The following is a 25,558-nucleotide window of genomic DNA, read 5'->3' on the forward strand; positions in this document are numbered from 1 at the left end:
CAGATCTTGGGGGAAACTGGTGCGCTTTTTCATGCGAGGTGCACTCATTTTTCCAAGTTAATTATATTGCAGCTCCTAAGACAATGGATCGCCTTCAGCAAGCTAGCAACAGCGAAAGAAGAATTAGATGCTGCAGGTCATTTAAGTTGAGCAACTTTAGGTAAAACTTAAAAAAAAAAAAATGAAAAACAATATCTACCCCAATTAACTCAGTTTGAATTTGGGGCAGCTCAATTGTCTCCACCAGTATAAAGCATCTAAATCCTGCATGGAACAGGTCTCAGTTTGTATTAGCACCATGACACATTGTCCATTGTTTTGGCTCTCTGGGAATGAAACATTCAGTATTGGTTTGAAGGTTTTCACAGTCTGACTACGACACTGGTTAGATTATGTTTAGGCACAGAAACAACTTAGTTACATTCATGGTTATGTAACCAGGTCAAAATTACCCTACATTGTAATAAAAATGATGTTGAGATAAAGGTAGGTGACTTTGTTAAAACAAAAACAAAAAACACACAGTCAAGGTTAAATGTTACATCAGGATAAAAATGTTAAAATGGTTTAAAGGTACATTATAAAAGGGTTAAAAAAAAGCTATTTCATGGATGATTAAAAGGGTACAATGTAATAACTACATTTAAAAAGATGCAGAGGCATTGTTATAAATATTGTGTTTTATTTTGAAGAGTTCATGGTTGAAAAAGGAAGTGGTATTGTGAACAAGAGTAATTCTGATCATTCATTGGTTGAGGTGGTTGATGGACGGGCGGGCAGTAACAGGAAGTGAGAGTCCGAGCTAAGTTTGTGTAGCTTGTGGAATAACAACAAATCGCGACGGAGAAAAAAGACCTTGAAGAGTTTATGCAACGAGTGTGTAGTGGGTGTCTAAGACTTTCTACTTGTGAGCCCGTGTCAAGATACTCATGCTACATGCTTCTGTGAGCAGCTAAAGATATTTCTACTCGAAATGTTTTGTACAGTTGTTCATGTGTGTGCATTAGCCTCACGTGTTTGTTAGCTCATTAGCATACTGAGTGTATGTTGTTAGCATTCATTAGCAAAGTGAACGGACTCGTAGCCACTGTTTAGCTAACCCAGCTAACGACAAAGGCTTTAGTTCATCGTTTCTGGCGTGGACACCCTGAAGATTGATCAGAGACTGCTTTGAGCTGACATTATAGTATCAACTTAAAGCTCAGTGCACCCCAGCTGGAGGAGACAACGCTGTCGCTGGACACCTGTGTGCCATCTTCTTCGTCACCGAGACCGAGAGACTGGTTAAAGCTGCAGACCCCACGGCCGCTGAGGACACCCACCTACCCCTTTGTTCACCAGAGACTGGGGGACTGGTTAAAGCTGCAGACTGGACTGGTAATACTGGAATAAGGTACCACACTTTTATTTTGCTCATTTGAGTGACCCGGCCATAAGTTTTGGTCATTAGTTACAGGGTGCAGTCACTTTTCGGCAGGGCCTGCCGAAAAGTGACTGCACCCTGTAACTCTGGATTGCAAGGAGTGATATTGACCAAATTCACTGTACATGCACCTGGTTTCCTCTACTATTAATGCTGAAAAGACAGAGAATGTAACCCCTCCCAATCCAGAGTTACAGGGTGCAGTCACTTTTCGGCAGGGCCTGCCAAAAAGTGACTGCACCCTGTAACTCTGGATTGCAAGGAGTGATATTGACCAAATTCACTGTACATGCACCTGGTTTCCTCTACTATTAATGCTGAAAAGACTGAGAATGTAACCCCTCCCAATCCAGAGTTACAGGGTGCAGTCACTTTTCGGCAGGGCCTGCCAAAAAGTGACTGCACCCTGTAAGTCCTTATTGCAAGGAGTGATATTGACCAAATTCACTGTACATGCACCTGGTTTCCTCTACTATTAATGCTGAAAAGACAGAGAATGTAACCCCTCCCAATCCAGAGTTACAGGGTGCAGTCACTTTTCGGCAGGCCCTGCCGAAAAGTGACTGCACCCTGTAACTCTGGATTGCAAGGAGCGATATTGACCAAATTCACTGTACATGCACCTGGCAAACACAGAGAATGTTATGCAGAATGTAAAGGCAATCCGTTACAGTTAGCCTACAGTTCTATATATACTGTATTATTGTATTCATAATTATGCTCTTAAAAGTAAAAGTTATCCAAAAAGTTACTTAAGTAAACGTAATGAAGTAAATGTAAATCGTTATTACCCACCTCTGATAGCACTTACTAATTTCTCAGTATGTGTTATATGATTGCTATCTAATGTGACGGGGAAACACTCCTGCATTCTTTTCTGCATTGATTTCCTAATCCTCGTTATAAAATCACTGAAACAGGGATATTGAATTATGACTTTATTTATAGATCAAAGCGGTGTAAAATCACATTGCAACAACGATAACAACAACAACAATAAAAGTGGCAAGGTAAAGCATCTACCCTCATCAATTGTTGACAACTAGCCTACTTTATGGAAACATCAGGTTACTTTTTTTATCTGCGCCGCTCTTTTTCCGTAGCCTCTTCACTTGGGCTACAGGACTGCACAGTAAAAAAAACATTTCTCTCGGTGCTGCGTCTGCCAGCTGAACCGTAGTAGACCTACGCCACTTCCTCTGAACTGATGCGCGTTCCCGTCGGGGGCAGTCGTTTTTCGGCAAGCAGTCTCTTCTCGGCACTACACCGGCTTAGGTGTTTAGTGAATGAGTGTGGGCCCACTGAGTTCAATGTGCATTTGGATTAAGTGGCTTGAATTTGGTTACATTGTGTGTTGCAATTGAAAGGAAATATTGCCATGACATCTGAAGTTGTTGAGATGTGTTAAATATTATTTCATTTTGTTATTTGAAAATTTGAAGAGTAAATAAGGAGTTCATTATTTTAAAAACAGATTTCAGTCTGGTGATTCATTATTATTTTGTTAAAAGAGACCCAAGACAATTTAAAGAGTGCATTAGCACAAGAGAAATATAAATACATTATCTTATTATTCAGTATTAGTTGATAAGTTAAGTGATTTAAAGAACTCAGGGCCCTTCGCTGAATAAATGAGGGATTTACTGGGCTACAGTTAGAATACAAAAACATGTGATCAAGGTAAGTGAATGATTGTGGCTTAAAAAAAACAATGTCTATTTGCTGGAAATGTGAAGGAACAGCAGTTTGATTTGTTAAAGTCTGATGTGCGATCCAATCATCCACCTCGACCTCATGTATAAACAAAATGACCAAAATGCATCCCCAGACGGCATCCTACCCTGACCCAAACCGATGACTGATAAATTATTAAGAATTATTACATTTTGACAGAGTGTTTGCATTTTAACAGGCCCTCACTGCACTAGCGGCCCTGTGGATTGCACATTTGTTTGTATCTCATCAACACTTTCAGGCCATTCCAGGGGTCGACAGTGGAATGCATTACTGCATTGTGGCATAATGCATAAAAAGTTTTATGAGGAAGGAAACACATTGAGTCTAATAATAAAAAGGATAAATTCCTGATCTCATAATCTGATGTGGATTCAAACACCCTCAGATTAAAGATGAGACAACATTGGAAATGAGAGGGCGCACCAGGCAAATGTTAAAGCAAATATTAGCTTCATTAATTCGTCGTAGACACTTGACACAATCTAATTCAGAAACTCTGAAGGTTGGAAAAGTAAAGTGTATATAACTAGTTCAGTTCAGGCTTTTATTGGCCCTCTCGAAGGGAAATTTGACTTACAGAAGTGGGTAAAAGCACAAACACAACATACAAGAGGACAGAAGACATCACGACAGTATAACAACCGAAAGAAAAGAAAATGTATTGTTCGTTAAAAGAATCGTTACATGAGTTGGTAACTATAATAAAGTGCTGCTGATCAGTGCATGTGAGGTTTTAGAGCAGATTTAAGCGTGTTTATTACACTTGGGACATAGGAACCTTTCTACCTATTGGTCTTTGCCCTATAGGGAGCCTGTATCTCCAACCAGATGGGAGATGAACCAATTCCTCCAAGAGTGAGAGTGGATGATCAGAGCTGGCCAAGCTCGAACTTGCCTTCCTCGTCGTTCATATCTGACAAAGAAAGCTGTTGAGTGCCAATTATTATGCTGGCATTTTTTTTACGATATTGGACAGATCATTTATGTTGTGCACAGAAAGGTTACCATACCATGAGATAAAACAAAAGGTTAAGACAATGAATATACCATAAATAAAACCATTAGTGTCTTGTCCACATTAAAAGTATTCAGTCAGCGCAGAAAGTAAAGTCTCTGCAGGCCCTTTTTTGCAGACTGCTGTTGTTATGGTCACGATTTAAACTCTTATCGATGACTGTCCCGAGGTACTTGCAACAAATAACCTTCTCAACAAGTTAACTCTCAATTGTAGTTGGGAAGATTGGGTGGGAGGTTTTCTGGAATTCAATGGCTGTCTCTTTAGTTTTGTTAACATTTAACTTTTAGAAGCGGTTGTCACACCACTCAACTAAGTCTTTCACAACTGGCCTGTGATCAACTTGTCCATCCTGGCGCAGAATTAAAACTATGTCACCCGCAAACTTACTCGTAGTTTAAATATCTCATTTGTAAGAAAAGTCGATTTTTAAGTCTCATTCCCAACTCGTCAAATGATGACACTCTGGGATGGCGGCCGACCTGACCTACAATCCCAAAGCGTCAATATATGAGACTTAAAAATCAACTCTTCTTACAAATAGGACTTTTAAATGTGAGGATGTCTCATAAGCCAATGATGGCAGTGATGTGAGGCAGGCAGGGAAGACGTTCAGCTCACATCAATGTTAAGAAGTGGTATGGTCCTGTTTAGGGGTATCTGAAATTGTATTACAAGATTTTTCTAGGCATGACTACGGGAAATATGGATTGTAATATTTAAGATTACAGGTAAAAAGGCTAAATAAATGTTTTGACATTTATTTGCAGTTGTTTTTACCTCTTTTGGGGTTGGTCCAAGTCTTAATTAGGAGGGGCAGACCTTCTCAACCCCTCCCCATAATTCAATCCCTAAATCCAGTATGAAAACTGTGCCTCACTCCTAATTGTGCTCTCTATGTGCAGAGGTTTTAGTTGAACTCCCAAACTGTCTCAGTTTGATTTCCATCTCAGGTTAAATGTTCTCAGCAGAATTACAACCTCATGAATCAACATTAGCTCAGTGAAGCGTTTAAAGCACAAGTGTTAAGAAATGAATATGGAGATCAGTTATTAGTGCTGATTGCACATATATTAACCACAGATTTGTTCAAAGGATGCAAAAAATAAATAAATAATAAACACAGAGAACTTTTTGAGATTGATTGATGATTAAATTAATGAATTTGATCACACAAGACTGCACATTGTGTCGAAGGCTGAGAGTTTATAGTCCCTTTGTGAACATGTTGGACTATTAAGCCTTTCAATCACGACAGTGTGACTAACACAATCTGAGATGCAATAGTTTCATATTGAATACATTCAATACAAAACAATCCAAAGTAAGAATAACGCTGCATTTATTCATTGTTACAATCACATTGCATTTTGCTGGTGTACACTGAATAGTAAAGGGAAGACAAAACAAGGCAGAGGAAACGAGATGAAAGCCATGTCGAGTTTCTGAAAACGCTTCAGTTTTTCCTCTTTTCTCTTTTTTTTCTCCCTGCTGTTTTTTTTCCAGCGGAACATGAGATTCAGCAAACAACTGCTGTAAGCAAACAAAGCAAACAAATTACACAGTCAGTCCTCATTGTAACACAGCGGTGATGGATGATGATGTGCCCTGAAAACACTGTAAGAAATATTTGCTGTTATTGTAAGTGCCGCTCTTGTAAATAAGAGGAATGTTTGGGAACTATTTTTAAGTTCACGATGCTCAAAACAAGCTGAAGACAATTTATCACTTTTCAGCGATAGTGCTACATTTCACATTACATGCACTTCATTATCCGGAAAGCGATGACATGTCACACAGCAGTCAGATTAATAATGCAAATCGCCTTTTCTCCTCAATCTACAGGGTGAAGAATATCTTGTGACGGATGTATTTAAAATGTGGCCAGTGTTCAGATAATTAGCTCCTTCTTCAGTCAGAAAAATCCAATTAAGTGGATCTATAGCCTCCAGTCAATGGTCAGTTTTTCAACAGCCATAGAATCAAAGAGTGTGCGATCAAAAACGTTCACCGGGGAGATCTGAAAAATGTTAACACAAAGGTCTTCTTTTAACAATTAGCTATGTGTGGATTATTTTTAGTAGGAATCCCTCAATCAATAAATGCCCTGACAGTGACCTCAGCCTCGCATGTTTTCAGATAGACACCGGTGCACCGCCTCCGTTAGCCTGTGTTTGGATTACTCTGCATTAAACATCTGTGTCTCCTAAATGTCACTGTATGTCGCCTCTGAAGTGTCTCAATTACCACTGATGCTATCGGAGTCTAAGTGGGCCCACACGGCGTAGGTTGCGGGGCATTTGTTAAGTGGGCCTTTGTCGTCGAGTTTCAGGGTTAATGTGAAGTGTGAGCTAATCCACTGGCCACTCAATAGCTTAAACAGTGCATGAAATCTCTTTTGTTAGTAAACCCTGTGCTTCGGGCCATATCTGAAATTGATCACTGTTCCCTCTCGCTTCTCCTTGTCATTGTGCTCTGGAGGAAGGAGTATCGAACAGACATCCCTCTTGAAGGGTAATAGGAGAGGGACAGATAGAACAGGGACTGGGGAGGGGCAGGATAGACTGAGAACACCACTAAGAACAGATTGTTTCTATGCTTGTATTGCCTAATCTATCAATCTAGCTAGCTATCTATCTATCTATTGAAAATCTCTGGGAAAAATGTTTGACTTTATGATTAATTGATTAAAGTTGTACAGCAATTTAATGGTTTACATCCATAAAGTTGAGATGCTCGCATGAGACTTATTAAAAATGTAAAATCGAAGCAGAAGAGGCTGAGATATCCTCACTTTTAGTCCCTGGGTTGGGTTGAGTGTCAACACCACTGGATCCTACAGTTCCTAACATGCAGCCCAAAAACATTTTTAATTGGTCCCCTTCTTGATCTGGTCAATGCCAACATCTTTGAAACTCCAATTGCCCAAATATTTGAAGGATTTATTTTAATGCCACAACTACAGAAGACATATTCGTAGTAGCACCTCTTGTTAACTGCTTTTCTTTTGTAAAATTGGTGACATGCCCAATAACATTTGCAAAACTAACACATCACAAACCTACAGACTACATTTTCACAGTGTTTGCACTGGTGCGCCTTTTAACTTAATTTGTTAACACATTATGTGAATGATTGTCAACAGGAAAAATGGCGAAAATACATTTTTCTTCTTTTAGATCACATGCACCAAGAAACTGAGATAATCTAGATAAACCTCTAAACCTCTGGCGCACTGGTGTTACCAATGAAAATGATTAGTAAACTGCTTTCCATGTGTAAAATTGGCGACATGTTCCTTTAATTGCAAAAACAACTCACATATCACAGGGCACCAGACAAATTTTTCACACTGGTTGCACAGGTGTGCCTCATATTTTCATTTAGGCGCACCAGCAAATAGGTGCACCCACTTTAATCTAATTTCTTAACACATTATGTAAATTATTGTTAACAGGAAAAAGGTGGAAATCCTTTTTCGTCATTTAAGTCACATGCAACAAGTCAAAATAGCAAATAGTTGCACCCCTCATTTAATCATTCGTGCTTTGTATGGTTCATCACAAAGAATTTAATATTAAATTTTGAATGGAAGAACATATTGGAGGCTTAGGAAGGACTGCCAAAGGCCAAAATAATATTACAAACAAAATGGACCCTGTGGTAGGAGGAAATGTTGAGACAGATGTTAGTTAGACTGTTGCCCAGATATCCATAGCTTCAGTGCTTCTGACATATGCAGGATTTGGCTTTCATTATATCCAAAATGTCCATCAGAAAACCATGAGCACTCCAACCTCCTGCTTTTACTGTAATTGCTTTATTGGACTAGTGACTTTGTATTTGGAAAAAAACGAGACATTTTTTTGCCCCTATGCGTGCAAACAGAATGCAGCAGCAGCATGCACATAGATTTTATGCTTTCCCTTCACTGTTTCCTTGAATAAAAGTCAAATGTTTTGCTCTAAAAGGAGCTACAAATGCAGGAAGACCTGCTTGTTTGTAGCACAGCAGAACAGATGCCCGAGAGAAGCAGAGTGAATTTTTTGTATTGAGTGCTCAGTCGCTCCATCATGACTTTTAGACTGTGGAAGGATGGATGGTGAGCTGGGAATGAACAAATGGAAGGAATTGAATATGCTTTACCTCCACTCAGTTAAACTCCCCAACTGGAAAATGGTGGACTAATAGTATTAAGAAGCAAAATGACAAATGGAAAGTTGTATATTCACAGTGCCCAGTGCTGCCAGGCATTAATAATGCTGTTTGGGACATTTGTTGAGCTGAAATATTGATTTTTTTTTTTCAAGGGCATAGCGCTACCATCAAGAAATAAATCACTAAAAAAGTTGCACCAAAATAGGTTTAGTTTATTGAGCATACATTAAACCAATTAAATGTTTGTTTTCACTATAAAAAGAGACATGCTTTCTTTATTCTTTGCCCCCGTAAACCAACCATTACACCCATTAGAGGGATGTCAATCCATATTTTTATTGTACCGTTTGACAAGAGACAAACCACTAAGTGCTAAATCATCCGTCCTCCATATTCAACCTGTTAGGAGCTCTATTTATGTGTCATTATGTACATCATTCTGTGCCTTTCTAAATATCTAATTTCGTTGCTAAATCACAGCTATTATTTGTTTTCCCCTCATTCTCACTCGCTTCCTTGATATGTTGCCAGTGACCAGAGAGGCAAATCCAACAGATGTTTCCAAGGCCACCGGAGTGAAACTTGCACACACTCATTTGATTGTTTTGTGATTTTTTTCTTTTTTGGCAGCAACCGGGACTTTTTTTTTTGCGCCCCTCTGTTAAAAAAGAGAGCACCATGAGAAAACTTTTCTCTCCTCAAGTCATGGGAGGAATATAAAGTTCTGGTGCTGTGGTGCGTGCTCCCAGTGTGCACCCTCTCAGGAAAAAAAAAAAAAATCAGCAATCTGCAAGCTTTGATTGACTGACAGCTGATGGCTCTTTGTCAAACTTTTAAAGATCTGTCTGTCTCCAGAGCATTTCTGTGTATATGTGTCTGTCCTCACATCTCCAATCGACCATGTTTCTGACTATGATCAATCAGCATCAGTGTCTTAAGCTCCCCCCCCCCCTCCACTCACACACACACCTACACGCACACAACAAATCTCCACACCGTTCCCCTCTACACATCTTCTTCTGATCAGCGGCAGCCTTGGAGCGAGGTGCTATACGTGGGGGGGCAGCTGCATGGCTCGGTGACACATGACAAGTGCTTCAGCTCTGATCCGCTTTTTGTAAAGAATCATTAGCTGCAGAAAACGCAGCTGTGTCGCGCAGGTTCACAGCTCAATCGCTACAATCCATCTCCCTCCCTGGATTCTTCCCCAGAGCGGGAGGAGATGGTGACGTCTCCCAGCACTCCCTCCTCTCTCACACTTTCCATTACCAGCTTATTTATTTCATTCTTTAATGAGCTGATCTTAACGAGCGCTGACAGCGTGTCTGGCGTCTGGGCCTCCTCATCACTGTCACCGGGATGACCTCCTCCCAAATGACAAACTTGTGTCTAAATGGGGATGTGAGAGGCTGCTAGGCTATGTTTAACTAGCAGGGCACCTACAGAGACAGTCTTATCTAAGAGGGTGGCTTCACATTTTCAATACAGCCTCTCATGTGTTCGCTTCTTCTTTTTTCTTTCAGTTGATTGTGGAGAGATTTGGTGTGTGAGATAAAAGCCATGTTGTCAAGCTGTCGGTTTCTCTGCTTGACACACACTTGGAAGTTGAGTAGGTGCCATACGGGGGGCTCTTGTGATGTTACAGACAATTGCACTGTTCCAGTTCCCCATGTCATCTATCCTGCTGTTTATAAAGACAGCCTGACCTGCCTCTGCTTCCACTGACAAACGTGGGACTTGATATGCATCAGCTCTGCCTCTCACACAGACGACAATAATGCAGAAACTAAAAGGAAAACTGTTTTAATATCAGAAATGAACACATTCTGCCTCTCATATTCGGACTCCTGAATCTCGCTGTGTGGTAACAAACAAGGACGGTATGGTGGAGAACCAGTGATAGACTGTATCTGTCAGAGTTACCTTACAGCAGAGGAATAATGACGCCTCCTGGTAGAATTAGACTGATGAAACCATTAATTCTGTAAACACAAATTGCACTGAACTTTTCAAATTCCCAACAAACTACGATGGCAAACACTAATGAACGATTTATCTCAATGAATTCATTTATTTCTCATTAGTCAGCACTGCAGTCAGTGTTCGGGTTTGAATGTGCATTGTGTGAGTCTCTCTCCTGAGTACTTACAGAAACTGGCCACATTTCCTCTCTCAGCTTTTATCAGCATTTCTGTTCGGTAAAATGTGAGTGCTGCTCAACTCCAGCTTTGAATGACTAACAAGGACTGTGTTTCTGTAATATGAATGCTTTGTTAGAACTTTGCCTTTGCAAACGAGGCATTTTTTATGTTTACAGCAAATATGTCATCCGAAAAGCTGTGATCTCCATCTGGAATTCATTAAAAAAGATATTAACCGAGCTATACTGCTGAAAAACAAACTATTTATGGTAAGAGCTAATAATGTGTTTTAGATTATAGTATCTGACAGCAGTGCTTAAGGAATAGTTTGACATTTTGAGAAATACAGCGCTTGCCAGGAACCAGATAAGAGGACTGACAGCGATGTGAATATGAAGCCACAGCCAGCAGCTGGTTAGCTTAGCTTAGCATACAGACTGGAAACAAGGGAGACAGATAGCCTAGCTTCATCCAAAAGTCACAAAAACTGACCTACCAACACCTCTGAAGCTCACAAACTACTTCTTAGCAGGGCACATCAGCTACCTGGAGTCTTATACCCCTTTTACACTGGATAAAAAAAACACCTACAGCTGCTGACATCTGGCTTTTGTCCTTAATGTGAATGTGTATAATTGCGTTTACTGCAGGGTTTACTTGCCTTGGGTTTTAATCGACTGTGATGAAAACACAACTACCGTGTAAACCCTCTAATAACCGCCCTGCTGCAGGCCTGATGCTATGGTGTGTGTTGAAGTAAAGGCCGTCGGCTTGTTAATTCTTTTCCATCCGTCTCTGTCAAGCAGCGCTTAAATATCGTCCAGTCGTCGCCGAGTTTGAAAGACAGACTAAAATAAAATATATTTAAAAAATAGCCGCTAACCGTTGTTAGTGGCTTCCGTGCCTGCACATGTGAGACTCTCAACGTAGATGAGAAAGAAGCAAGGTGTGACGTTTTTTATCAGCTCCAGAAAACACGATGTGTCTCGTTGAGAGTGTCATTGATTACGACTTCTGCAACACGTTTTAATGTCTTCTTGAGGTAGTCGGATGTGATATATGATCTGCTGCTCTCTACTGTTCCCTGCTTTTCCGGCACGTTACCCACGTTTAAATAGCCTCACGCTAATTTTGGTGTAGGAGTAGTATTACTGTCACTGCAAAGCTGTGAGGCAACTAGCGGAGGCACTGCTGCATTAATATAATCAGCTGTCTTCTCAGCATATATGCAAGGTCCAGAGTAAATAGTATGGTCATAAAATCATGATTCACATTTAGTTACATTTAGTTTTCTATGGACCTTTATTTTCTTTCCCAGCTGAATAAACAAAGATAATTGCTCCATCTCAAACAAGTCATTGTTTTTAACCTAACAAAGGATATTTTAAGAGGCAGCAACAGCACAGAATCTCAAAGTATTTTACTTTTGTATATTTTTTCCTCCTGTTTTCGCAGCTCCAACACCAAAGTACAGAAGGCTACAAGGTCTGAGCTGCTTCTCTTTGTCCTTTCAGACCCATCCTTTTTTATCCCTGTCATCTGGTCACACAGCAGAAGCTGGAAAATACTGGTGCTGTATTTTTCTTAATCACACCTACATAGAAATGCTCATGTGTGTGCTGGTGTCAACATACCACTGTGACTCAACAGATGCTGACTACTGAAACAAACCCTCCCACTGATTAACAATTGCATTCTGCCTCCATTTGCTATCCCTCTAGTTTCTATTGCAATTTTCATTAAGTAGCAATGACAAAGTGGTCTTTCTAGCTAATTAGCTACATGCTAATGGTGGTGCTTGAATAAGGATTTGCATTTCAAAGAACTCAATGGCAATGAAGCCAAAAAAGGTAAAGAAATATGTATGACAATGGCAACAATAAGCCAATAAAGACAATCTCACTATTCAGTTCAATTCAGTGGCTGTTGTGGCGGTTTCAATCAAAGTACATGATCTTCTGCAGCAAACTGTCAGCAGGCTGTCATGACAGTATACTGTGTTTAAGTTTTTGTGATGTGGTCGAAAAGCTCTACAACGGCTACTGTACTGAGTGGAGCGTGCGCTGAGACTGTTCTTGTCGGCCATTGTTTGGAAGGTCAATAATGTACTTTTAGTCTCAACAGGCACTGAAATTTAAGTGCGCAAACCCAAAAGACAGCATGACTGCCTCTCAGCTGAGAAGCAATGCTTTTAACGTAACAATCTCCAACATGATAAGGCCATTTCAGTAATTTGTTTCTGGCAGACTACAGGTGTGCCCAGGTGGCTCAGAGTAAACAGGGTTTTAAGTTTTTTTTCCAGACAAACAGTGGGTGGTGTGATGCGGTGACTAAGACAGGAGTGCAGCGGCACCGGTGACCTGAAAAGAAGAACCAATAGTGTTCAAAGTTTTCCAGAGATTTTAAAATATTGCTTCCTGATTCCTTGAAAATATAATGATATTGTATACATCACTACATAGCTCTAATTCTGGGTTCTTCCATATACATTAGTATGTGGTCATATTTTTAGCGCAACAACAAGTAGGTGGAGAAAAGTAGGTGGCCTGAGGTTATTAAGATGCACAGTGGCAGGGAAGGAGCGTGGTGCTTAGACATACTTACATTACGAGGGACACCTTCTGCACTCAGTGCTCCACTTGGTATCAAACCTTATGCTCTGGAACAGGATGGAGGTCTACATATCTGATTAAGCCACTTGTTAAACTCCTCTGCATCGTTTACCTCTACAGATTTTTCTTCATTTATGCCTCATTCACTTAATCTAAAACCCTGCCCCACAGTTGAACTGTAACCTGCTGTTTTAGCATTTAAAGTAATTGGAATAAACTGCTGCAGGCAAAAAGTTGATACAGTCAACTGCAGAAACTGCAATTTAAGGTCAGACCCCACAAGACTGGCTGCACAACTATAACAGTAGTGTGGTAGCGTTAATGAGGTTTGGAGAAGCAGTGTCTTTTTCAGTGTATGAACACACTGGAGCATACAGACAGAAAAAATTACACAAAATCTTGTGATCCAACCTGTATTTTTCCCAGGGAACTATCAGATTCTGGCAAGAAATCATAAGAAATACTGGGCCAACTCCCCTTGGCTTTTCAGGCAGGTCAGGTCTGCTCACACAGCAAAATGTGAAGGAAAAAACACACAATGCAGGCACAAAGCCTCCATCGTGTGAAAATAGGGCTCATAGAGGTTACTCAAACAAACAAACACACTCAAAAACCTGTATCATCGAGGATTATACTTTACATTGTGCGTCAGCTGGATTTTAATACCTGTAATTTTAAGAAAAAGATACCCATAAGCCTGAGAGAACCAGTGCTTAAGAATAGCTTAGATTTTGTGTGATGAACTACTGGTCCAAAAATTTACAGAGAAGATGAACAGGGGCAGCTTTTATGGCTGCACTTATCAGCAAAGTTCCTGTGTGGATTAGGTATAATCCCCAGCCATCATGGCCGCAGTGGTTTCATTAAACAACCCGACATATTGTAGCAAAAATATGTTGGTTATAAAGTGAAACGGCAGAGGATATGCCAGGGGGGTACAATGAAGAATGCCCAAAAATGAGACTACCATTCAGCATGGCTTAGCCTAATAACACGCTGACTAAACTCTTTATGGCGCCAGATTATTACAGGAGGAGAAAGGGGTTTATTCTGTATGGTATTATTAAAGATCAATTAAAATTCAAACAGAATGAAGAAAATACATTTAAAAAAAATCATCTAAAACTGGCTGGTATGCATTAGAGCATTAAAGCCTCGGTGTACCCAGTAATTTTCCAAAATAATGTTGTATTTGCTTAAGTCATATTCTGTGTTAGACTGTTATTCATGGGTGTCATCTGAAAACACATTAACATATTATACTCTGTCTTTTAACAGAAAATAAATTGTAAATATTATTTAATTTTGAGCAGTAATTCTTATTCAAATTCATGTAATGTTAAAAAAATGAGAAATATCTGTTATGCAAATAGAAAAGTAGACTGCGCAAAACTAATGTGGGCGGCATATCGCCAACGATAATTTGCACTTGTTTAACCTTAAAAATACACCTCACTTATTTGCCTTCTATTTTGAGTTAAGCATGTAATCAGAACAAAGTTTAGCCTAGTTTAGCATAAGCACTGGAAGCAGGGGGAAACAGTAAGCAGCTGGGCTCGGTCCAAATCTCAAAATCTCACCATTAAATCTGAACTTTTACCTTACCTTACCTTAATTCACTTGGATGGATAAAAATAAATAAATGTAAAAACATGCTAAAATGGGTCGCCAAATATACTTGGAAGGCCTTTAATATACCTGGGTAGCCCGCCCAAGTAAAGTCTATGTGTGGGAAACACTGTAAGGTTGTCGTAGCCAGTTCCATACTAAATGAACAGACATGATATTGATGGCAAACTCCTCTCACTCTTGTATGGAAACCAAATAGATGTATCTCTCAGATTGCTGAATTGTTTATTTAACAGCTATTGTAGGCTATGTAATCCTATTCAGTATTTGGAATCCAAGCTTCCACTATTGCACTTTTACACAGTAAACTTCAAAAGTTGGAGGAGCAGATGTTTCTCTTGATTAAATCAGCCTCTCGCTTACTGATCAACTCGCCTCTGCCTAAACTCTTATATTAACCGCAGACCAAAGCTGAACAGTTTGTCATTTTCATTCTCACAAATAGAACTAGATTCAAATCAGTCTGCAGCATTTAAATGTACACCTCAACATCAATAATTCATACAGAACAGAAAACAAAACAGGCTACATTATTCATGTACTAATGTGTGAATGAAACTCACATATGGCAGCACCACATCTGTCTCAAGATGTCTTTCTTTTTGGATTCTGCATATTTTGTGAGCATACAGTATGTTTTTGATGACAGAGAAATTGGTAATTAAGAACAGCGAAGACATCGCTTAACTTAAATTTTCCTTCTAGTCTCAGATTTTTGCTGCACCTGCAAAAAAGTGCTGGGCTTTTGAGTATTTACCAAGTGTGAAGAAACATACTGATAATGTCAGTTTCCTGCTGCCATGTACAGCGCTTAGTGTGACACAGGATGACACATTAAAAGTCTACCAGAAAACACAGATATTATATCCCAACAGTGCATGTAGAAGTACAAAATTAAATAATACATATGTAAAATGGTGCTGTGAGCAAGTTGAAGCATTTAAAGAATTTGTGGTCCTTTGATCATAAATGGAATAACATTCATAGCATTTCAAGAGTTGCAAATTGCAGCAGTCAGACTGGCTTATATTCAGATAATAATGTGCAGTAAAGCTAGGCCTGCAACCAGGGTTGCACCAGCTATGCTTTAGGTCAAATGTAGCCAAGTTTAAACAAGATTTTCTAACTTAGGACTGAGTTTAGGCACATACGTTACAGCTTGAATCTTACACCTAGCCCTTAGTAAATGTCAAGTCCTCCATAAATCAGAGGTTGTCATGGCGCATCGTTTTAAAAGCTGGGGTACCTGGAGGATTTGAATACAAATAAGCAAATGATTTTGTTTTCCTTGGTCTACAGTCAGACATGGCCTAATCCCTCAAATGTCAAGTTCATACTACAGGATTTTAGCCCTGATATTGCTGTTGCTGACGTTTTATGGAGATCGGCAACAAGAAGTCCCAGATAAGAGACAGATCGGCGCATGCTCTCGTAAACAACCGTTCGGATGTGTGAACCGTTCAAAGATGCGATCCAGGAGCTCGGGGACAGCTCTCCAGTGTACCCAGATGTCCACTAGATATCTAGCAGGCTAAATACCTGGTGGAGTCACAGACAGGTCTGGAAGCCAGGAATGGGTTACAGCCAATGAGAGCAGAAAGGAGAGGTCCTTTCTCCCTCTCTCCTCTGCTGTGAACCACGGTAGCTCTTTGAACCCAGTCTTATCGCACATCTCTTTGTATGGAGCGAGCATAATAATAGCTTATAGTTTCTACATACACACAAGCTGTTCAGTAACCACGTTGTCCTTGCTGAACCACAATAAGAGCAGGCAGTACTATTCAGTGCATAAATATAATTATATTTAATTCATATTTAACTTTTTTCTTTTTTCTGCATTTTCCTAATCCATTCTCTCACACACTTTCTTTTACTTCCTTTTTCTGCTGCAAATTAGCACACAAACGACTTGGACTGCTTGGACCACATCATTCCCATGTCATGCTTGCGTGTGTGATCTTGTGATGTGTGACCCCCTGCTGCTGGTCATGCAGTGTTGAAAGCTCACAACGACTGAAAGACTTGTACAGAAATTTGTGCCGAAATCTCCGGGATGCAACCAAACCAGACACGGCTTTAGTATTAAACTAACTAGTTTAAAGTGTCAACTTTGCCCCTAACTTGAGAGAGAATTTAGCTGGTGCAACATGGCCACACATGTAGTCATTGAGCCCTCAAACCAAGACAGTATAGTTTGCAGTCTGTCCACAGAGTGATGTTTACACAGAGATATATCACTATAACAAGGAAGCAAGAAGTATGAGTCAGTCTTAAGTTGGTCTCAGCTCTCCCACTCAGCTCTCAAGGTCATAATTAATTGAATGAGAGTGGGAGTCTGTGGGACTAGTTGCCTCGTCACTGAAGCTAGAGTTATGCCAGCACAGCTCTCCGTCCGTGCCTCTGAGTTGCTAACTAGTCCCCCAATTACTTGTTGAGGGGTGAGATCCAGGGAGCACAGAGAGACATGTTGCATTTGAGGACTTTTAAATGAGATATAAGGGCAAGCAGGAAACTCCTGGGTCTCAATAATTGACGGATCATTCATTATAAGCACTGAACTATGTTAAGGTATTCACTTGAACTCTGAAGAGCTCTCCGAAACGACAACGCATTTGACAGCTCGGTAGCATCGGATGCTAAAGATGTAGAGGAACAATTACAGAGACACACATATACAAACACATACTCACAGACTCCTGCAAATTTAATCGGGAGATCCATTCTTGCTTTATTACACCCGAGATTCTCAAACAGTTTAGCCTGAGGGCCGCTCTTGGAAACTGACAGAGGGCCAGAGGCCAGTTAATATAATTGTCTGTTTTTGCTGTCAACCTTTCAACATTTTACTGTAATCGCTGCTCTCAGAATGGCACGGCATGTCAGCTCTGGGTGTGATGCTGACAAAAAGCTAAGAAATCATACACATATCAGTCTTTCAGCAGTATTTGATTAACTAATTTGCATTCCATCATGTAAAAGAAAATGACATGCTTGAGAACATGATATTCATGAATTAAGGAAATGAAAGAGCACTGAATTCTGTTTCCCAGCCTACAAAATTATGGGGAGGTAGAATAGGAATAAAGACGGGCTCCAACAACACTTCAGATCACCATGGAGAAGATTGTGCAGCGGAGCAGTTCAACAACAAACTGTTTTCTCCTTCACAAGCTGTTAATATTCTGTATGAATTACAAAATATAAAGCAATCAGCAGTTTGTGCAGAGTACATTGCAAAGTAAATGCATATTGTCAGCATCATTTCAGGATGAAGACGACACCTAGGGTCAGATGCATAAAGCTGTGTAGATTTTTGTATGCACAAAGACATAAGCATACACACTCTGCTCATCAGATTTATAAAGCTCTGCGTATGCCTGATTCTGTTTTATAAATCTCAGCCATTGTGGAAACAGGCGCACATGCACAAGCTTCCTTTTCACCACTACAGTTATCTATAAATGGATGTAGAAACGCACTTAAACATCCATTTGCATGTCCATACCTTTACCATGCATTATACCTGTCATTAAGAAGAATGGCAAAGAAGAAAAAGTGACTGATTGTGTTTTATCAGCTGCCATTATGCACGGCTTTGGCTATTTAAAGTGCCCTCACACATGTACCTGTAAATCATCATCACTGTAATGTCTCAATCATCATTATAAAAGGGTTAGGAAAGGGAAGGGTTAGCAGAAGGATGCTCAGTGGTTAAGCTACACAGCTCATATTCAAAAAGACTTTACTATGTGCTTTAGATTCAGGATCAGATGAGAAGATCATTAACATGGAACAATTGCTCCAATGTAAATAAAAATAATGATAAAATTCATCATAGATAATTTGATATTAATCATTTATACATCTGGCCCTCGGTAAAGTCTCAATGTCCTTAGTAAAACTAAGAAAAAATCAGGCACAATTAGGCATGGTGAAAACAACACAAAGACTCTACACCCTGTGAGCCTGTAAATGCACAATCAAGAGTGTAGTTTCCAGTCCCCCATATATTTCAAAATGGTGTTTTTGTCCTCGTGCCTTTAAAGCTTTAAGTTTTTATTTACTCAGTAATCCCTCTTAACAGGATCTTTAGTCTGTCAAGCTGCCAAACTCCAGAGAGAAGTTGATAGAAATGTTGATATATTCATCTAGGTCACTTTCAAGTATTGCCGTGCGTTCACAGCAATTAGGCTTTACAAGGAGCAGCGAGCGACACCATGGGGGTTTTTGTTCTCGGTTTCACTTCTTAGAGACAACTGTTCTGCCTTCTTAATGGTGGAGATTGCACCTACAGGCTGAGAGGAAGACCTGTAGGTAAAGAAAAAAAACATAGTTTTACATTTTTTATTTATTTAAATATGTATTTATTTATTAGTTTGGACCAGATAATTGTACCGCGTTTTGTGACAATCCATTAAAAAAAAAAAAACAGTGGGGAATTCCATGGCAATCCATATTATATTTCTGTGGTGAAGGTTGATTGCTGTTTGCTAAAGTAGGGACCAAGAAGTACTTTCAATGTCCACCACAGCAGTATGAAAGACTGATTGAATGAATAAATGATAATCTGTCTGGTCATTTACATGACTCATCCTTCTGGGATTATTCAGACACACAATCAACAAGAAACCAAATATTCAAATATGTACTTAAAACCCACCAGCATCTAACAGCACAATATATTGACATCATACAAATATTATCACCCTGCATACTGTACAGTGTCACTCTGGACAAAAGCATCTGCCAAATGAATAAATTAATGAATGTGAGATATCAACAATGGAAATGAAATACATACAGTATATGCATTCAGCCTCACATAAATAGTAGTATAAATATAACATACAAATCCAAACAAACAAAATCTACATTTGTCAGTGAACACACTCTACGACTGAATTGTTTCATTAATTAATATAGAGTCCGTAACCCAAATAAAGTATTACAGGCCTTTCAGACACAACGCAATTGGTGCTGCACTCGCTGCTGGGTTCAGCGCAGTGGCAGTGCTGCTGCACCCAAAGTGCAACCAGGTTGAACTTTTGGGTGTCGAGCTGGGCAGCGCAGGCCACTGGAAGTAATGGGTTTCAGAGTGCAATGGTGCCATTGTCTCGTTGCCTCTGAACGGGTCTTTCAGCTTTATACAATATGATTTACCTGTTTCCATCCCAATCCATGCTCTGGAAATATTTACAGAAAACACAAAATAATGCTCAAAACTCCATCCTTTCACAATGATCTCTTGGACAAATTATTTTAAAAAAAATTTTCACATTCATAATCTCTAAAATCAATAGATTTTCTAAATGTTAGGCTTTGCCAGATCTTCACTACCATTTTTATGAATTTCTGCCTGAAATAGTATTTGAGTTCAGCTTCAACATTTGTTTTTTGAATATAATTCTCCTCAAATTCCTGAAATACATCAAATATTTCAGATGTCTACTCTCCTCTGATAGAGAAGACCCAGTAAAATATACTTGCAACCCAAATTCCAGCCTATTCCACAAAGCTCACCATGCTGGCCTTCAGTTTACTCTCACAGGAGTCACATATACTCTATTCATGCTAGTAGTGTCACTCTGTGAATTGCAATGTGGGTCTGTCGGTCTTTCAGTAGGTCCACCACTGGTCCAGACTAAAATATCTGTATATAACTTTTGGATGGACGACAGTAGAATTTTGAGCAGCCATTCAACATGCCTGGATGATGAATCCCAATAACTTCAGTTCGCCCCTGACTTTTTCTGTAGTGCCATCATGAGTTTGACTCACTGTATTTAGTGCTAGTTGTTGGGATGCTAACACGCTCAACAAAAATGCCAAACAACAGCGTTTTAGTATTGTCATTGTGAGCAAGTTGGCATGCTGGTGCAAGAATTTAGCTCAAATCACTCAAAGTTTCCACCAGAAAAGTTGTGAGGTCGGCAGCTAAGGGGCACTGGGTTATTCGTTAAAGGAGTTTGCTACTTGTATAACACATCTTAGTTTCAAAAACATATTAAAAATACATTTTTAAAAAGTTGCCCAATCTTTTGGCCAGACTTGCGATAAACTGGCAGAAACCCTGGGACATCTGTGCCTATAACACAGAGCCACATGGTCTTGTTCATTTATAACCCCATATTGCTGGCACACAATCTAAAATAGGACAGACACACGTTGTTAAACTATGGTACCTACTTTTGGTTCTTCTAGAACTAATGCACTGCAAAAAAAAAACCCACACACACATGGTCTAGTTACCTAGAAAGAAGATAAACCATGTACAGCATTTTCCTTGTTCAGATAAGATTTTGTTCAGAGACATATTTTTATGATCTTTCTTTATCTACTGTCACAGTGAAAAACATTTGTTAAAAATATGACAGTCAGACATTTTGTCAATATATGGAGCAAAGTATTCTTTCTTTCCCCGTGTTTTTCTTTCCATGTCTCCAACTCTAACTTATGTGAAAAAATAAATAAATAAGTAAAGGTAGAAAAAAGAACAACAGCAAGCCCTGTATCAGCCTCTCTCTGAAGGTGGCATGCAGCCACCAAGCTGTGTGTAAGACATGGATGGACAGGTTCATGCTGGGCGGCTCTATAGGCCTCCAGTGTGAAGCATGCTGTGAGCTTTGTCCCTGTGCGGTAAGTCATACCGATTGCCCTTGAAACAAACAGATCAGTTTGAGACTGCATGGATAATTGTTTGTTAAAGACCGGAGATATTGTAAGAAATAACTCAGACAAACTTTAGAGCCTAGACTTTGATGATATACTACTATGTTTTCATGAATGCATGGACACACACTCAAACAGAAACACAGACTTGGAAAAATACACAAAACCGCTTCCAATATGTTTATTGCTACCGAACAAATCCTAAAGTTTCAGTTCAAGTGATGAATCAGAAATCTTCACACTGTGTTTTAAAATAATTATTCAGTGACATGAAGATTTGGCAATTGAAGTGGTTGTGGAAGCTATTTGATGTCAGATTGGCGTTAATTAAAAAAACACAATTTAAATTGTTTGGCAGGATGTATGATGGCATTACCATCAACAGTTGGTTGTGTAAAATGGCCTCATAATCTTTGGCTGTTATTGGACTGGTGTAATGATCTCATCTAATGACTCCCAGGAGATTACTGCTCATATCATTACAGTTCGACCATCATTTGAAATAGCTGACAACACTGAAAGAAGGATGAAGGCTCATTTAGGAGTCCTCCAAAGGTAAATCTGTTCTCATCGAGGCGGGAGGACATAATATAACTCAAGAGAGTGCTCCAGTGGAGTAGGGTTCAGGGTTTTGTATTCCTAACACTCAGCTGCAATGTCCTCAAATTCACACAGTTTCTGAATGACAGCCCTGCACTTAAAGGTGCCCGGTGGAGATTTCGGTAAAGAAACAAAAGTTATGTTTACATTCAGTGTAACTCACCAAAAAACTGTGGTCGGCCATTTGGCTTGTAATAAAGCCACCACTATAGTCTCCACCTCCAGATGTGAAAGGTGTCTAATAAGCAACACCATGGGGGATTTGTTCTCGATTTCACTTTCACTCAGACTACTTAGAGACAACTGCTCTGCCTTCTGATTGGTGGAGATTGTACCTACAGGCTGAGAGGAAGACATGTAGGTAAAGAAAAAATATATATACATGCAAACCATTTGCATTGTTTCACGTTTTATTTATTTAATTAGTTTCGACCAGATGATTGTGCCACGCTTTGTGACAATCCATTAAAAAACAGAAACAGAAACATTAACTGCAAACATTATTTCCTGGCGACTCGGTTGATTTCCTTCCTCACATTTGCATATCCAATTTAGTTTTAAATTCTGTATTTCTGACATTCATGTTTACTACCCTGCAGTTCATATGCTGTTGGAATTATCAGAAAAACAATATCTGACTGGGAAAATTCACGTGAATGCTCTCTCAAGTCGGGAGAAAGAACTTGGAATGTCGGAGAAAAATTTTGGTAGACGAGCTGCCGAGTTGACATGATATGACGCTGAAACATGGCCAACGAAAGTAGTAAACATTGGGCTGATGGCAAGAAGCTTTTCCAAAGTCACATATTGTATAGTCATTGTTTCATTTCCTTTGCGCCTCCTTGTCACTCAAATACTGGAAAAAGCTGTTAATGTGTTGTTTAAACACTTGTTTTCCACGTCCATGTTGTTCCCACATTCCAACATCATGCACATGAACACACCGAAGTCAGAAGAACGACTTCCAATCTTGGCAAAAGGGACCATCCGAGGAGCACGTGAATGCAGCCTTTTTACTTTGCTGACTTCACTGGCATATTTGTGCATTTCTTGGTGCATTACTGCCAACAGTTGATTGGAATAATGTCAAAGCATTGGCAGAAGTGTGTACTGCGTCAGACACAGGAACAGAAACCCACTCATCGAGAAAAAGATCCAGAGAAAATCTCAATCGCACCACATGAGGTCAAAACAGCATATATTTAGACTATGTAACTTTTAATGAAGAGAAACCGCTAGTGGTGTTTCCATCAACATGTCTGTGAAGTATAGGATTAGAAAATATTGATGGAAAATGGATATTTTTCAAAATTCAGCTAAAAGGTTTTACACTTGCCTGAGGTGGACCTTCTTATTCTTCTTCTTCTTCTTCTTCTTCTTCTTTGTTTCCAGTTCACAGCTTTAACTTCTGCTACTCTGTTCAATACAACCATGTTTCTGTTGATTCAACTCCGTTAAATATATTGGTAAGTCTTCTATTTCCAGCTTCAGTCTCCTATTTCATGCCAAACATGTAGTTCTGGTTTGCTTGTTTGTTGAGTCACTTAAATCAAATAAACACGATACCTGTCCGCCTTCTACACTTATTGCTACCTGTTCCAAGCTTTCAGAGTCCCCTTTAGCTGCTTTTGTAAATGTGATTTGGTGTAAGGTACTGTCAGTGTTCTCTGCAATGCATCTACCACTCTGTATAAATACACACCCCGAAACACACACACACACACAAACACATGTACACAAGCTTGCCCTTGAGTTAGCTACCCCTCCTCCTGTCAAACTGAGAACAGAAGCACCTCCAGTGAAAACAGTAATATTGCACTGGACTCCCAGCTCAGTCTCAGGGGTGTTTCATTTTGCAAACAGGAAAGCTTTACTCCTGACTCTGCACATTTTTACCAGACTTCAGTCAACCCTAGCTCTCAGCATCTTGGAATCAATCACCGAAGCCAGGGCATCAGCCCATGCAACAGATTGTGGAGATCTTACCCTATAACTTTTTTTCCAGAAGTTGCGTGAGACGTGCTCCTCACTTGAGTTAGGGCTTTTCTTTTCACCGAGCGGCTATCCTCTCGTACCATCTGCTGCTCAGTGTCTTGCTTTTAATTCAGACTGATCCTCATTCACTGCGGCCTACAGAGGGTGCGGATGAAAATCAAACTCTTCGCTCTGCCAACTGCGCTAACATATCCACAGCCTCAAAACCTGGAACTCACTTCTTCCGAGTTCCCTAGTCTGTTAGCATGACAATGGTGCAGTCACATCTCTCAGCACAAGAAACAAGCAGCCACTAACAAAACCACGGTTTCAGGAGACCTGCAGTTCACTGACTCAGGTTTTAGAAACATCAAGCTCAGCCCTAAAGTGTCAAGATATCGACCCTAAAGCCCCAAACTCATCACATGCAGGCAATCAGGGGTTTTACTGTGCACATATTGGCCCAAAGATGTCAGCATGTCAGCCCTTGGCTCCTGGCTCTTTGAAAACCGAGACAATGATCGAGAAAATGATAGCACGCCAGTATTGACATGGATCCCTGTGCAGCTCCCTTATTAACATTCATACCCTTAATTGTCACCATATTGACTGTCACTTTTTCCCCAAATATCCTGACATGATGTGGCCTCCAGTGTAAACTAGACTCACCTTTTCAATTTCTCAAATCAGGAAACAGCAATTCTCTGCAGGTATTTCTTAGAGGGAGCGTGATAACCACTGTGTTTTTGTTTTTTTCTACCAAATGGTACAAGGATATTGGGTTGTAAGATCTGTATGCAAATGAAGTCAATATTAATTTTGGCTCATAATTTAGTTTCCACAAAACGACTCCCTTGGCATATCTAAAGTGAACATTTGTTACAGAGTATACATGCTTTGTTAGTGTAAGTTGCAGGATCCATCTGGCTGTGCTGAAAGAATTAGTCACAGACGTAAGAATTAGGGAACAGTGAGAGGATGTAGGCAACCTGAAAAGCTGAGTAAAGGAATAGTACGCCTTGCATTCATTTTTTTGTTTTTTTTTGTTTTCATTTCTTTTTGAAGTGGCACTTTCCCACTGTAATACTTTTGGGCAGATTCAGACCAGCTGTTTCCCCCTGCCTCCAGTTTTTATGCTAAGCTAAGCATCAGCTGGCTTCAGTTCCATATTTACTGTCAGGCAACAGAGTGGTATTGATCTTCTCGTAAAACTCTTGTGAAGAAAGTAAATAGCTGTATTTCCTCTCAGCTGTTCTTTTAACTGGCCTCAGGGACTTATCAAATGCAGTACTGCCTGCTGTAGCCACAAGTTTTTACATTATATAAGCAAAGCTCACACTCAACTCGACTCGACTGGCTGAAAATAAATCTAAAAACATTTGTATGCACAATTTATTTTTGCCATGGGGTATTTGTAACAGTGTTCGTATCCGTTGTTTGTTAACTTTTACTCTTGGGTGGAACTTACCTCCTGTGGAAAACGGTAAGAATTTACAAGACAATTTATGAAAGAATTGGAGAAACACTTCAGACTTGATTATCAAAATGTTGTAAATTAAATATATTAAAAAAGAAAATGTAAAGGTCTGCGGGGGCATGT

General features: G+C 39.7%; 1 long non-coding RNA gene across 1 annotated transcript in view; it reads left to right on the forward strand.

The window, feature by feature from the left end:
• Positions 1-890: 890 nt before the first annotated feature.
• LOC141000129 (uncharacterized) overlaps positions 891-25,558 on the forward strand; it is a 49,520-nt gene continuing 24,852 nt past the window's right edge. Inside the window, exon 1 of the long non-coding RNA XR_012179516.1 lies at positions 891-1,393. This is a non-coding gene — a long non-coding RNA (uncharacterized lncRNA). The remainder of the gene's footprint in view (positions 1,394-25,558) is intronic.

This window comes from Pagrus major, chromosome 7 (genome assembly GCF_040436345.1).
Source record: "Pagrus major chromosome 7, Pma_NU_1.0".
NCBI classification, from domain to species: domain Eukaryota; kingdom Metazoa; phylum Chordata; class Actinopteri; order Spariformes; family Sparidae; genus Pagrus; species Pagrus major.